This window comes from Anthonomus grandis, chromosome 10 (assembly GCF_022605725.1).
Source record: "Anthonomus grandis grandis chromosome 10, icAntGran1.3, whole genome shotgun sequence".
In the NCBI taxonomy this organism is placed as follows: Eukaryota; Metazoa; Arthropoda; class Insecta; order Coleoptera; family Curculionidae; genus Anthonomus; species Anthonomus grandis.
Window position 1 is genome coordinate 26,191,437 of NC_065555.1, and position 17,121 is coordinate 26,208,557.

Consider the following 17,121-nt stretch of genomic DNA (forward strand, 5'->3'; position numbering starts at 1 on the left):
TTCGACCAAAACCGAATATAGAAAAGGCCAATACGTGCGTAGTATTGCATTTCCTCTTTCGCCCAAGTAAGGAAATGGGAAATCACCGAAGCTTTGCCGTTCTTTCTTTAACTTCAGGTTTTGCCTATAAATTTCAGTTGCTTATTAATGCATTTTGGCGCCCAACAAAGAATTTGATCAGTCGTGTATATTTTTGTTTAAAGAAAATAAAAATTATTTTTCTAAGATGCGGTATAATAAATAAAAAAATTATTGTTAATTCTTGTGACATTATTGCAAACTTCGTTGTACGTATGTTACGAATTTGACTAAAATAGCAACAAATGCATAGCTTTATATTAAAGATGATATTCAAAAAAGGAATTTTCTCAACCTTTTTAATCTATTTTGTTGAACTAAATACTGGATAATGCACATTTATGTGATCCAATAATTAACTAACGTAAGCACCTTTTAGGAAGTTGCCTTCCGATGGTTTATATTTAAGATATTTGAAATAGGTGTAAACACAGTTTTCTTAAACATCAATACAAAAAAAGGTTATCTCTAGCAGATTTTATGACTTTTTTCCAAATAACTTTTGTCCTAAAGTTGAAATTTTAATGCGAATTTATTTATGGATTTTTAAATAAGAGAATGGACAGTTCTTATTTCATCATTGCCTATTTATTGTAAACATATATTAAATTATATTGCTCTAAATTCTTTCGTAACCCAAATTTAGTAAGCTTTGTTGAGAAAAAACTTTTTTGGAATTATTTTCAATGACTTTTCACATTTGATTCTATTAGATCTTGGTCTTCGAATTTCTGGCTAATAAAGATTATTTGGCCATGTATTTTTGAACTCCTGACATTGAATTATTGAAAAAATCTTTATCGCCATCTGTTTGGAATTTGTTTTAAAGCTATGGAAACTATGGAGAATCTTGATGAACTTTCGCAGTCATCTGGTGAAGTTTGTTTTTTTTTGTTGCCAAGTTCCGATACCCATCCGATACGCTGCAGAAAATCTTTTTGACTTCTTAACTGAGCATGGTTTCTTTGTACAAGCTCACACATTTAATGTCCTCGGGCATAAGTGGTTTTAATTAAATTTGAAATAATGAGTGGAAAAGATATTTGGATGTTTTTTCCAAGACTTTCTCTAGCCCTGGAAGTAGTTTTTTAGAAATAAAATTATAGCTATCCACTTTTAGGTTGATTAATTTATTACGGTTGTAAGGTCTTGAAGTAGTCCAAGATAGGCCCAATGGAGAGTGTTACCTAGTAGTGGATAACACTCTATGTGAGGGAACAGTATCCAACAGAAAGGCCTATAAGTTCCTTTCCGCCAACTACTGAAGCCCCGTCATTACCGCTGGCATCCCTAGTCTCCCTAAGCAGGCGACCCTTCCTCCTAATGAAAAAGAGAGGGCCTTTCCAATTAAGCTCCTTTAGTTCGTTTCATGGCAGGAAGGCGGAACTCATGCTTTTTCTTCTGATTCTAGGCCAAAATTCGCATTCTTCTCTAAAATGATATGCCGTTTCCTCCGATACGACATAATTAGGGCACAGTGGAATGAGCATCATATTTAAAATATGTAGTGACCTGTTATGTCTCCTTATTACCTCCATTTTAGCTTTAGTTAGACTTGATAGCAGCTTCTTTAGCCTGGTCGCTGTTCCTACTCTAACTTTCTCTAGCCCTTTCTTCATTTCTTTCATGCCCAGTGATCCAGGATATGAAAAAAGTGTCTCTTACTTAGTCCAAGGTAGGGCCCAAGGCTGATCGGTGGAAGAGATGATCCGAGTCTGGAATTCATCCACCCGCTCGTTGCCCTCCACTCCGCTATGCCTCGGAACCTAACACTGTCGGACTGCCTTCCTTCTACCCAATGTGTCCAGCGCATCCCTGCATTCTTGGACTGGCATGGAACTGATCCTGGGTACTTGGATGACCTTTAAGGCAGCCTGGCTATTGGAGTAAATGATTTCTTTTTCATTTTTTTCGTTGTAGCCACCTTTAGAATGGCGAACATCTCCTCTTGAAGACTGTCGATTATTTTCGAAGCGAAATAGCCTTTTTCTAGATCGGCATCACTGCGATATACTCCAATTTCTAATAGCTGTGTGTGAGCCATTCTTGAACTGTCTGTGTATTATATTTACAAATTCTTTGAGATCGAGCCTTTGTGTTAGTCCATTCTTCCTTCTAGCTATATAGTGTCCTCTGGCATTGCATTGAGAGGCAGCAGAATTGGTATTTGCTTCTTCACCAGTTTAGCGATGAATATATGCTTTGCTACTTTAGAATCATGCGGCCATATGACACTATCCTTTATCCTTACATAGGATGCCATTGCCTCCCGATCCACAGTGGCAGTTTAGGCAAAATTAGGAGGAAATTCCGTGCCCTATCTGGTGTGGTTCTGATCGCATCTGTAATTCTGAGATCGGTTAGCATTTGCAGACTAGCTAGCTTTTGAGCATTTGAGTTAGTTACCGTCAACCAGACCACTGAACCATATATTAATCGAGGTCTGATCACAGCAGTATATAGCTAGTGTAGGATAGTAGTCTTTATATCTCATTTTCTACCAAGGCAAGATTTCTTCTTTTTTTTTGCAAAGTATCCAGGCCCGTTTTTAGGTACTATCTTTGAATGATCTTGTATGCGATCACATACTCCCTCAATGAATTTGCCTGTGAGTCCAGAGCTTTGGCTACCGGAAACTCCCTTGCGGGCACCCACCATCCACTACGATCTCTGCCCGTTAATCTCCCAGAGCTGAGCTGCGTCCTCTCTCGCAGCGCTAATCTGACTCAACCGACTAATGAAACCGGTATGTTTCAGGTCTATAGGGCCTTGCAGATCTCCTTGGTTTTCTTTTTATTGAAGGCTCCTTTAAAGTCAAAGAAGAAGGCTAATGCGACCTCCTTATTATTGCGTTTGCAACTAAGGTGTGTAGACCAGTGTCAATAGACCGCTCTTCCGAATAGAAGTGTTGATTCCTATGAAGTGGATTTGCCTTTAAAATTACCTCAGTTAAATATTTGTCAATCATGCTCTCTAAACTTTGATTGATAGGCGTATAAAATATGGCTTTTGAAAATAAAGACCGCATTCGCCGCTCTCTATGTCTTGGGTATATATTCCATTACTACTCTGACTTAGAAAATATGCTTCAGTTGAGTTCCGATCATACTGCAGCATCTTTAGGATTATTCCGTCTGACCCAGCTGTCTTGTATGGACCAAATTCACTCGCTGCCCATTTGATAGCGCTGTGGGTCATTATTTGTCCAGGCGATTCAGGTTTTTGATAGTTTTTAGGGAACTGAGTAAACGGTGAGTTGAGTATTACCCTTAAGCCCGTATGAGATATCTCATAATAATAAAGGCTACGCCAGGAATAACTGTTTTCATTGCTTGTAGTTCTATTTGTATCCTCTTCTTCTTCTTGTAATCTTCTAACAAAGGTTGGCTCTCATCGCCTTGTCATCACACAGTCATCACCTTGTTGACTGCAGCTCTGAACAGTTGCACATTGCTATAATCAAACCATTCTTTTAAGTTCTTTAGTCAGGATACACGGCGTCTGCTAATACTCCACTTTCCACAAATCTTTCCTTGGACTATCAGTTGGAGACATCTGTATTTCTGTCCTCTCATTATATAACCCAGATACTGAAGCTCTCTTTTTTTTTATAATGTCTTATGATTTTGCACTAATGCTGCTTTGGTTTTTATAATTTGGCATTAGTGACTTTCTCGTTCCAGCTAATATGTTACATTTTACAATAGCAGCACACTTTAAAGGCTTGTAATTTGTTCATGTAATTTTTTGCAATTTGCAACATTCTGAATAACTTTTTCATTTTCATAAATGTTGATCTGGCTATCTCTATCTTCATTTTTATAACTCTTTTTGGTCACCCGATTGTTCTATCTGATGTGTTTGCCCAAGTCGGGTTTGCATGGTTCAGGAAGTTACTTACAGGAAGTTGAAGTAACCGACAGAGTTCGATGACGTCAAATGCCTGAAAGAAGTTATTGAATTCATCCTGTAGTAATTCTAAAGGAAATAGACGTCAACGGTGTCCCAGAATGTCCCAGTCACATCCCCTCTATTAGATAGAGATTAAAAAATCATCTGCAAACATTAGACATGCGAGTCAAGAGTCTTTACTCTGCTAACTAGACTAGTGTAGTGTGATTATCCATCTGTCTGATTATACGATGATATGTCCATATTCAAAGCTGTTATTTGTATAACTCTACGTTATATAATGATCGACGTACAAAATACACCTTACAATTTTTCCCGTCGCCTATAATTCTATGTATATTGGACGGTAATTTATACACAACTAGAAATAGGTGTAATTAAACTCATTACGCCACAAGGTTGCAGTGAGAGTTTTATATTTATGGGATCCTATGATAATGGTTACTTATTAAAAAACCTTTTTTTAATTAAGAATGAAAAATTTCGAGTATGAAAAATTACTCATTTAATTGCCGGATTAAAAGTTTATTAGGTGTGACCATTAAACCGTGAAAACGTTCGTGCATGCTCTATGAAAACCGAAACACATCTCTTTAATCAGTAAATCATTTCTATTATTTAATAGAAAGCAAATTGGTTTTTCCTAAGAACAGTTTATCGAACAGGCCGAGGTTCTCTTAAGGATCAAATTTACCAGATATATTTACGAGAAACTCAATGGGGCATTTCGTACATTGCCTGGGCATCAAGACACCCAACTCAATCAAGATACTGCCGAGTTAGGTTCTATCTTGAATAATTAAAAAACTATTCCAGGCATTTGAACGAGGTTTCCACCTACAGTTAGAGCAATTCCTCATAAATAATTTCATATACGAAGAACTTTTGTAGCCCAAGAAATGTTTGAGTTATACCCCTATTTATGAGACATGAATGTGTATGATTGGGATATTAAGAATAAAATAATACTTTATATTAGGCGTGTGGTGGCAATTTTGTAACTACGATTAGCTTGGTTTTCTTTAGGTTAGTTTTTAGTCCATATTCGTTACACTCTTATTGTTAACAGGTGTTTAAGATTTGTTGTTAACAAGACGGTATAATATATTCTAGAATCCTCGAGAGCTTCAATACGTGATGCTAGGATAGATAGATTTGATAGATGTGGATCTTAGTTTATTTAAGAGATTATTTTTTAGAGGGCGAAGTTATATGTAGGGTTTAGCGCATAGGTGCATTTTAGAAGGCGAGGTGGGTCGGGGTGTAGCCAAGTCGCTTTTTTCCTTTTTTTAAATAAAGATGGGTCTTTCAAAGATTGAATTACAAATTTCACCAATTCCCTATGGCTGACAAAATCTAGGAAGGTTTGAATATGATTGATAAATTTATTAATAAGCAACGGTTAAGAAAGAATCCTATGAGGAATTTCTTCTGATGGAGAAGTTGGTGGACACAAATCCAATTTCTACGAGCAGTTGCACGAAACAATTTTAACTTGAAAGAATTGCTTTCGTTCTTGGGACAAAACAATAAAGCGTTAATCAGGTCATGTTGTCAAATTTTGGGTAGGCTTAGGAAAATATTGTTTGAATCGATTATTTTTATTAGCAGGTATAAAAAATTATCTTAAAATATTAAAAAGCAATAAATTTATCGCTAATGACATTTGATGCATCGAATTTTCAAGGCGAACTAATAAAAACACCGCACAAAGCTAGCGTAGTTATTTGAAATTCATTTGAATTTTCTGATTGACATAAAAGGAAACGGGTTTACGATTAATACCGAGGAAGTTTTGTCAGAATTTCTTGCACCTGTCAGATGGAGCTCTTGAAATCTTCTTTATATCTTGAACATATAACCATTATATTCATCGTAAACTACGGCAGTTGCTGTATTTGAAAGCTTAGGAGGTTTCGGTAATAAAATTTTCAATTTTCATCTTAAGCCAGATTGGCATACAGTCAGTAATTGACCAATAATCCTAATTTCCATTAGTCATGGTGTAGAAATGTAAAGAAAGTATTAAGGAGGGCGCCCACTGAATCGGATCGGCTCGGTCGGTTCGGCACGTTCGGTCTGTTCAGTCGGTAACTAGTGCTCATACAATCGGCAGAACGAAGACACGACGACGTTTAAAAGTGGTTCGACTATTCGAGCATATAGAAGTATTGTGATTAAGCTCCCGTTTAAGGATTAAAAAAAAAAATGAGCAGTTCCTGAGATTCTGAATAGGATGTTATGATTGCAGTAGCCTGTGCTGAAGCAGAAGCGATAGAATAGTGTAGGAGATTTTGGGTACATATTTTTTTGAAAAGAAGAGATTTCGGGGAATATCATCATCTCTTTTATGATTTGCTGAAGGACGAAGCAATGTTTTTCAAATATTTTAGAATGAAAATATGTTCAGGGTGATTTTGTATGGTATCATGCCTCCGCCCTCTTAATTTTTTGATATCCCACTGTTTAGAAAATAATTTAAAGAGGATGGTTGTATCATTACGAGAACTGGTTTTTGCACCATCTCAAAATTATTTTAGCTGAATTGCGCCTCAACATTGATATACTGTCAAATTTTAAAAGTTTCTGAACTCTACTTTACGATATATAGATAGCCGGCATTTGTTGTAGGACACCCTATATAGAGTCAAATAAAATAAATTATTACATAACATTCCAACGTGCACTTAAATGCGTGAACTATATAATAAGCTATCTTTTTTCTGTATTTTTGTAAAAACATAAATTATATTCAAAGCAAGAGTTGTACACCAGTTAACACCAAAACAAGAACTTTCACACTCGCACATTTCGCCGACCAAGTTGGCATCCTCAGATAATTAAAACAGAGTTTTAAAATCTCCTGAATCCTAATGATGTCAACTTAGTAAACAGTAAATAACGAAAACTCCGATTTAAGATATAATAAATGACACTTACCAGAACATCCAGTTAATTTGCATTCCTCCTCCCAAGCGTTTTCTTTCCTTAAATTATCATGATAATATATGATTTGCTTATCATACAATATTCTAAAACTGCGAACAGGTTCAATTAAAATTTCGTTTGACATATTTATCAAATCAACGGTTTTTAAAATTCTTTGAAACAGTTCCTCACTCTATGCGAAAAAATGCTAAAATAGTCGCAGGCTTTCGGTGCAATCAGTAAAAGTTGCCCACCTCACAATATGAGATCGTCGCCGGAGAAAACCGAACCGACCGAACGTACCGAACCGATTTCAGTGCGCGCGGCCCCATTTAAATACATGTGAAGCAAATCCGGTCGATTGTACCGACCGTGCCGAGACGGTCGATGCCGATTCAGTGGGCGCCGTGCTTTACATTTCTAGTTTAGTAAAGTATTAAGACATCTAGTTTGGCTTCTTATTTAGCCATTCAACTGTTGTTAATGCACGACCATGAAGATATAATAAGAAAATCTGATAGTTGACTGTATTTTTAGTAAATGAAATGGTTCAAAGAAATTGTATAGACACATGGTTTTAAATGTTTGAAGTAAATGGTACTTACCAATGATCTTCTGTCTTCACTGTAGATAGGAACATCCCTTTATATAACTACTAACTTTATAAGCCTTGCACTCACAACCAAATACAAATTAAAAGGTCCTTATTTTAGGTTTCGTAAAATAGTTAGGACCCGGCACTCGCGTCGTTCTTAACCTGATTGCTAGTCAATCGTCTCTGCTTCACCTTACCGGTAAATATTAGCCCAGAATATATTAAATATGTGTAGGACATGCGCGATTAATAGATTTTAACAATTATGATTTAGCGGTGCGCTGATAAACGGTGTATGCTATAATAATTTCCCGTTCAGTATAACTAAAAGTGTATGCTATTGAATTTCTATTTTTCTGTCTATTTTTCTAAGTAACTAGATCCAGTGAATTAGTAACTTTAGCTTAAAGGAAATCTTATTTTATGTTTCCTTCTTTAAGATAGTTTCTTATTATTATTGGATTGCTTATTAAACAATATTTTAATTGTTTGCTGATAATTTAAGAATATTTATTAAAGTAAAAGCTTCTGAAGATTTAAGTTACTCCAACATGATGTTGACTTGGGGTGCCATTGACTATTGTAAATATGTTTTATGTCATCGCTAACTCTAACTAGAGTAAGCAAAGCAGGAGACATAAAAGTTTCATTAAATAGCAAATTGTATTTTTCGTGTCATATTAGATCAATCATCATCGTGGGGACCTTAGGATTTAATAATTGAATAGAAGTCCATATTTTGTAGGAGAATGTGTATATAAAGATTACAAAATGGGGAAGTCTTTATCATCAAGAAAAATGTATGTAGGTCATTTAGTTAAATGTATTATACATTTCGGCTATGTAAACAGCCATTATCAGATACAGAACATTACAAAAAACATATACGTTCAACAAATAAAACTCAAAAAAAAAAATAAATAAAGTACCCGTTATCGGGAATAAAAACAACCAAACAATAAAAGTTGTTTTTTTTTTGTTGAGTTTTATTTGTTGAACGTATATATGTTTTTTGTGATGTTTTGTTTCTGATGACGAAATGCATAATAAATTTAACTAAATGACCTACATGCATTTTTCTTGGAAATAAAGACTTTCCCATTTTGTAATCTTTAGCTTAGGATTGATTTAAATATTTGGAACTAACATATCTTATAGAACATTTAAAATCTTGTATTGGGTTGTAATATGCTCGGTATGTTGACTATATTACAAAAACGACAGTAATGATTTGGAAATGTTTAAAGAATGTTTACGGGCTTGCGTTTTTAAATTAAATATTCTTCTATTAAATCTATGTTAACATGTCATAAGCTTGCATTATTTAAACAGTAATAATAGCGTGGAAGCATTATTTAAACAATGCTTATTTTCATTTCTCGATATTCAATATTTAAGGAAATTAAACCAAAATAGTTGTTTGTTAACGATTTAAAATTCAAATATGGACGCATTTCAGTCCTCCGTCACCATTCTGTCATCAGACCTCATTATTTTTTTTTTGCGCTTAAACAAGTTCATGAGGTCTAATGATGTTATGTATGTCGAAACACTTATCACCATTTTACTAAAATGCAAAATTTTGGGACGGTTCCACCGACTTTTTATTTGGTCTAATTTAATGTAACTATTATATAAAATAAACTGTAACTAGCACAAAACTAAGGAATTTAAAGGAGAGAGCCTTAAAATAAATTTGATATTAGTTCAAATTAAAATTGTTTAACCGGAATGATTAAAACTACTATGATATTGAAATAATTAACAATATTTACCTTATTTTTTTATTTGCATAATTTTGTAGGATATATTTGGTTTTTATTTTGCATTTAGTGCGTTAATAAGAATTCCGTATTCTACTGCTGGCAAACAAAAGCATTAAAGATAATCAATTGTACTTAGCTATTGAAGTTCAAAGCCTAACCTGTACAAATCTTATAAACCAAATAAAAGTAAAAAGTTATTCAACGAAACCTAGTATAAAAGTATAAAACCTTTATTCCGGCACCCTTGGCATTTTTAATTTTGCTTTAAGCAAACGTAGCCGAGCATGTTTGTAAAACATTTTTAAGCACTTTCGCTTTTAGCCACCAGCTTTGTAGCCGCTCTTTGTATTTCTTCTTTAACTCTTTTCAGCTTTTTGGTATTGATTGGAGCATGCGCAATTTGTGGTACATTCTACACCAACACCAGATAAATAGGTATTTATAAGGTTTACAAATTATACATTTTTAAAAGTGTATAGTTGCAAAGATGGTTATCGATTTAACAATATTTTGTATGTATATTGATTAATTTTAAAATTATTTGTTTATTCATTTGTACTCACTAAAATTGTATGTTATAAAAATTTAATTTACAGCTGTACGCTTACACAGATTTAATTTCCCAAATAAGCTTCAAAATTCGTTATTATTTAAAATTTTATAATTTAAATATAAAGTTATAAAATTTGAACGCTTATAGAATTTAAATTAATTCATATCTATTTAGTCTATGGTATAAAATAAGTTATTGATAAAGATACTACTTTTCTACATCATTCAAACAGGTTAGTATTTATTCATGCAATTATTTTCTTCCCTGTATTAGTGTTTTATACATTATTTTTAAATGTAATTAAATAGATTACTATAAGAAAAAAAAAACATACCCTGAGAGGAAATAAGTAGATACCCCATTTGTCATCCCCAGGTTCACTTTAAGTGCTAAATAACATTCGATCCTAATGAATAACAAGATAAGAGAATAAAGAATGCCTAGATCACAACGAGGCTGGAAAATCCCTTGTCTTTGTCTTAGGTGTCAAATAACAATCTATCTGAAAATATATTTTTTCTTTGCTCTAGAAGAGAAAGTGGCACCTTTGGCTTTTAAAAAAAGGTGATACTAACCGCACCTCAGACATAAATTCCATTTATAAGGTGATCCTAAATAATCACTTAAGTCATATCAATTTTATTATATTTATAAGATTATAATTTTTTTTTTAAATATTCTATTTTTTGGAGAAAACATAATTATAACAATAATCAACACATAATAGCATACTTTTAAATTATAGGTGGGTTGGTTAACTATCTGATAAGTTCTTTCAGGGTAAGTTCCTAGGTTACGGAACTTAAAGAACTTTGATGAATCGTCGGTTAGAAGCGGTATTTTTACGGTTTATGAAAATATCGGTTTAAAATGGAACGCTCTGATCTCTTGTTGGTTCTTGGTCTTGTTTTCGTTGGTTGATGTTAGGTTATAAATTCCATTTTTGTGTTATAGGTACCTATTATAATTTATAATACCAATAATGAATGCAAATGCAAATGTTGTTGGTACATTTAAGCTTCTGCTTCTAAGCAGTGATGAAAGCTCTAGTAGTAGGGATGATGAAGAAATGGGTCCTGTGCGTAAGTGTTTTTTCAAAATTGGGAGTTTGTCCTTTAAAAAAATATATATATAGTTACATAGCTCCATTATATAAAGATCAAATCATGGATTTGAATTGCAGTCAAGTGTATTCAACATTCAATAATCAAATGATCAAATTTCATAAACAGGAAAAAACACGAAAAAATTAAACCAAAACTTCATAACATTACCTACAAAAACAGGATTTCCGGATATCGTAGATTAAACTCATACGTTTAATCCACGATATCTGTAGGAATAACCAAAGGTACCGAAAAATATTATCAGTCGTTTTGGTTGACATGTGCAACAAATTTTCAGGAACCGCGTTTCATAACTGCACCAAACTTCAGAAATTGTATAGTTATGGAACAATAACCGGCACAACCGGAGGAACCGGTTAAGTTATGGAACTTACCCTAAAAGTCAAGTTAGGTTTAAAGGTTAGAATACTTACCTACAAATGTCTGGAATGACGCTACAAGTTTAGAAAAAGGGCAAGGTGAGCTGTTAATTTCAGTGTCCAGTAAGCTCAATTTACATTTCTTAGCCCCACCAATTAACCACATTGAATAATTTTATGTTCAAATCTTAAAATAAACAATTTAAGTTTTAGTAGTGAACAAATAGTCCTTACTTGCAGTGGAATCGTAGATTAAGGTAAAATGAAAATCCTGCAATCTCCCTCCACTTATTTATTAAACATTAAGTTTTTTGAAATTCCCGACATGTTTCGGACACAGTGGTGTCCATCATCAAGGGGATAAAAGGTTTAAAATTGGTATTAGATATACGCCCCAAAGTTTAATTCCATGTCAAAAAACCTTAAACAATCTTAATATAATAATAAACCAAAATAATCTTAAACAATCTTGACTCACCTGCCTAGAAAAGATACGGAAAGATCTATGTTTAAGGAAGAGCAGTTGGCGAACTTGCTTTTTTTCTTTTGCCACTTGTATGTGTGCATATCACGCCCATCGAGCGTCATCAAACAACTTGCGCTGTCCACTGCTGAACACACGCTTCTTTCAATAATTTCCAATTTTCCGGTCCTGGATGAGTTTTACATCATTTGGTTGATGGTCGTACCTGGTTTCTGAAGGCTTGTTCTCTGGGTCGCTATTCTATATATTTTGGTCTATTTTTCTTGTGTCATTCTTGCATCTCAATTCCACTTCAAACAACCAATCATTCTATCGCATCTCGCGCACTTAACCTAAGATTAACAAAGGTGTATCTGTACAGTCAACAATTTCGAGGCCAAAGTTTCTATTAATAGTAAAATTCATTATATTAAATTGGAGAAATTGGGTTTTTTTTTAAATAAAATATAGTTTTAAACTATTTTGGATAAAACTTTATCTAGTACTAAAACCTGCACATCATAAATGCAGATAGAACCTTGTGAAATTAATCTTTGCAAAATAATAACTACATACACATATAATTATGTAAATTAAACGAAAAATTTAAAACTGAATACTTAAATTTATATACCTAATATGTCTTTATAAAAATCTTGGTCAATCTGTGGCATTGAGGGCATCATTTTTAAAAAATACTGCTATTTTTTTTAATGATTTCTTTCTTGCTTGAAAGAATTTTCGGCGTAAGAATTACAATTTTAAGTGAAGCTTTTATTGCTGCAGTTTTTTGCTTCGTCGACAAGGAACATCGGAATTAATCTAAACTTTTACAAATTCATTGTCTGTATGACTTCTTTAAAACGAACTTTTTGAATGTATACTTTAGTTATTTCGAAAAGTCTCCATAATCCATAAAGTCCTTTTCTTTCATCAAAATGATTGCAAATGGATTTTTGATGTAAAACGTCATTACGGACGCTTGAGTTGGGGAGTAAGTTGGCGAATGTGTTAGAAAAAGTGTGATCGGCGAACGGTAGTGGGAAGGAGATATGAGTTAGTGGAGTTAGAAAGAGATAGTTATGGTTTGTATATTACTGTAGGAGCAAGAGAGAGCCGTATTCGCGCATATTTTTATTTTCTCTTTCTCTCATAACCAGTGCATGGAATATATGAATTATTTATTTCAGAAAGCTTATATTTTCAAAATCTTACATTTTAAGATAATAAAGTATAATAAAAAAGTATTTTACGCCCTAAGAACTTTTTTATTCTTTATTTTTTAATTTTGATGTTACTTAGAAGCCTGTTCCCGTTGATTGAATATTTGGAAAGATACGCAATCCTGTGTTAAAAAGTGTACCCGGTCGACTATCGGATTGCCGTTCAGTTTCGTCTAGGAAATCTAGGAACGATTTATTTTAGCTGCGTGGACTTGGCTTTTGGCTTCTTTGAGTCAGGTTTTCAACGACGCTGGAATCTCCGGTTACGGCCGTGTTAGATATTTTTTTAAGATATGGGATGATGCTGTCAACTATGTTTTTATTATTTTTTTGAACATACAACACGGTGTCATTTATGTGGTGGTCAAGTGATAAGTGATATACTTAGGGGGGAGGCATATTGAAATTTCTTAAAAGTTAAATTTTATAAACAAATAATTACTTACCAAAATATGTTTTTGAGACAAAAATTAATACATAAATATATATAAAAAGCTATTTTTACAAAACTACGAACATAGTTTAATACAAGTTATAATTCCAACAAACATTATTTTTCCTCCATTTTGTATTCAAGAGAGTCAAGTTTTTAAATAAAAGGCCCGTTGCACTTAATTAACTAAAAACTAATATACAAAAAATATATGGAACAAATTTTAAGATATAAGTAGGTTTCACAAAAATATTATAAAGAATAATTGTAATAATTCATAAGACTTAATACCGATGGTAATATAACTTCTTGATCAATAATTTTTTGTAAAAAGTAACCCATTTTATCATGTGATTCAATATCTGAAAAATTGTGCAGCGTAGTGAGATCTGTAAAGTAAGGGGTTGTGAGTGAGGATGTTAATAGAAATAGAAAATAGGCCACATTCTAAGTTTTAAGCGACACAGGAAAATTCTCAATTACCAGTTGTTACAACTATACATAAAACTATAAAAAGATACCTAGTAACAAAAAAAAAACATTTTGTTTAAAGACCCCGCATCACGGTTATACAGGACGTCAATAGAGGTGGTATAATTAGAGGAAAGTTGAGCAATATAGTGTCCTTTTATAATAAAATCTAAATACTTTGTAAAATCTAAATTTGGCAAAATCATTTTATTTTTTTTCTGGCGTTATTTCAAAATATATGACAAAAGTATTTATTAAATGAATAAATTATTGTGACCACTTTTTCTCGCCTATACGATGACACCTTTAAATTTAAAATACGACGTTCTGTCTTTAAAGAGCCATCATCAACTTTGTTTTTCTTTGTCGGCGCTATATTGACCATTTGCAGTTTAACGACGCGGGAATCTTTGGGCGCCCGGCCGTTTTGTTATTTTTTTAAGACAAGGGCTATGATGATAACAGCGGTTTTATTTATTTTGTTATTGCCGATATTTAAATGCGCTGTGATCTCGCAAAAATAACTAGATAAATGTGGTGGTCAAGTAATGTATTGTTGGAAGGTGCTATCTCTTACAACTTAAATTTTATTAACAAATAATAAATTAATTACCAAAATCCTTTTTTCAGACAAAAATAAATAAATAAAAACAAAACAAAAATTCAAGAAGCTTTTATTTATTAATTAGAAAATTAACAAAAATATTAAATAAAGGTAATGATATAGGTAGGTTTCACGTAAATATAAAGAGTAAATTAAATAATTAAAGATTTAATATCTATATACGGTACTATAGTTTTTTAGAGTCAATAATTTTTTGCAAAAAGTAGCCCGTAATGTGATTTTTGACAATACGGGTTTGTGAAACCAGCCAATATCTCAAAAATTGTGTAGGGTAGTGAGATCTGTGAAGTACAGTTTTTTTGGACAAAAATATTGAAAAATAGATACCTTTAACTGAAATTAATATAAAAATAAAATCGCAAAATTTAAAAGGTTTTGAATAAGGGTGTAACAACACTATAAAATATATAGAATAGGCCATATTTTAATTTGCAATACAGGCAAACACTTAATTACTAATTCTTAAAACTAGAAAAAGTTAATAAGAAAAAAAACAAATATTTTGTTTAACAGTATGAAGGGTCTCATCGCGATTATACTGGATGTCTAAAATAAGGATAAGCAGTAAATGGTTTAATTAGGCGAGAGTTGCGCAATATAAATGCAATGATTGAATAAATGCAATCTAAAAATTGGAAAAATGCCAAATACTTCCTAATATTCAAGAAAAAGGTGAAATTTGGCAAAATGGTTTTTTATTTTTTTCTGACGTTATTTAAAAATATAAAATAAAATCATTTATACATTGTTGTAAACACTTTTTCTCATTTACAAGTTAACATTTTTAACTTTTAAATACGACGTTCCTTCTTTAGAGAGTCATAATCAACTTTGTTTCTTCTTGTCGACGCCATGTTGGCCACTTGCAGTTTTGAATAACCCTTTTAATTACTTTTTCAACGAGGTAATTTCTAGTGAGTAGTTGGAATCATCCTTATTAAATATTATATACCTCTCTCTCTTTTAAATACAATTTCGAATTTCAAAAAATTCAAAACATACTTTATTCATAAATACATGGTACCTACTTGTTGACATGGTACTTCTATAATATAAAATAGGCACATTAATCGACATATTACTAACACATAATTTAAAAACAATACACAATAGTGGGTTCAACATACTAGTATAAACACAAAATGTATTTTCAATTTCAAAGCAAGACGACTTAAAATTTTTTTAGAGTAACATCACAAATTCTAACCTTTACATCTTTACTAAAAATTAATTATATACTATTGGCCTATTCCTAACTATCTTGAAAAAATTCTAATGCTATAAAAATACTTGCTTTTAGGAAGTTTCGTTAAGGACTTTTTAAAGCGAGGAGAACTTCTAGAGACTTTTATGACATTTGGAAAATTATTAAAAATTTTTATGCTCAAGTAAATAAGAGAATTCTTAGTTCACTTTTCGGGATGGGCATTGGAATATTGTATTTTTTCTGATATTATAATGTTTTAAGGAGCCATTATTTTGAAGATACAATTTATATTTTTTGTATATTAGGCAAGCGGACTCAACAATAAACAAGCAACACAAGGAAAGTATCTTTAAATAGGGGTCTGCATGTCCTGTGGAGATTTATGACACATATATTTAATGGCTCGTTTTTTAAAAACAAACATCGAGTCAAAAAGCCGTTTACTAATGCAACTCCAAAACGTTATTCCATAGTGTAGGTATTTTTGTATGAAAGTAAGTTCCAACTTTCGACAAAAAAAAATAGACCGTTTTTGCAGATATCAATCTCAGTTCATTTAAAACCACTCTAACAACATAACATCGTCTATACTCTATTTCGGAAGTGTATAGAGCAATAAACTGGGGAATTCCGTTCTGTTTGCCTACATTTCGTGGTAGTTCATAGGCGCAGGTACTTATAATATTTATGAATTTAATTTTCACGGATTAAATGCCTTTATTTTGAAAGAGATTAAATACTAAATAAATACTTTTAATCCTTTTGTATAGGTACCTATCTTTTAACGCTTTGTAACATGCAAAAATGGGGTCAGGTAATATATACAGACTATAAACACTTTTAAATCATATTTTAAACGTTAGTAGTCACTGCTACGCTGTAGTGTAATCACAATATTATTATCCCAATATTTAAAAAATGGAGGTATTCAGTCCAACGAAAAGATGTACTAAAAATTCTCCACTATCGCTGAGTAAAAAAGTTATTATTTTAAATATACATGATTGCATAAAACACGATTACCCTAGTTTTACTGTGCAAGAAATTGTTGAAAAATGTTCTCGAATGAGTGGAATTGGAAAGTCCACCATTTTCAAATTGTTGCGGGAAAGAAAAGTAGCAGGTCAAGTGGAATCTCCCAAGCAAAAGCCAGGACGACCTACAAAAGTCCTTGATGAAAATGCTAAATGTATAATTCGAAGAAAAGTTCTCTCTTTTTATTTTAAAAAGGAAATACCCACCCTAGACAAAATTTTAATGGAGCTTGGCCGAGATGACAGTATTCCGTTGATAAGTAGAAAACTTTTATGGAAAACTTTAAAAAATATGGATTTTGCCTGGGAAAAGCATAACCGTAAAGCATTTAGTAAGACATTTCGTA

The 17,121-nt window shown here is 32.5% G+C and overlaps 1 protein-coding gene across 15 annotated transcripts in view; it reads left to right on the forward strand.

Moving 5' to 3' along the window:
* The window catches only part of LOC126741664 (voltage-dependent calcium channel type A subunit alpha-1), a 771,245-nt gene that overhangs the window by 563,737 nt on the left and 190,387 nt on the right, over positions 1-17,121 (forward strand). The window lies entirely within an intron of this gene.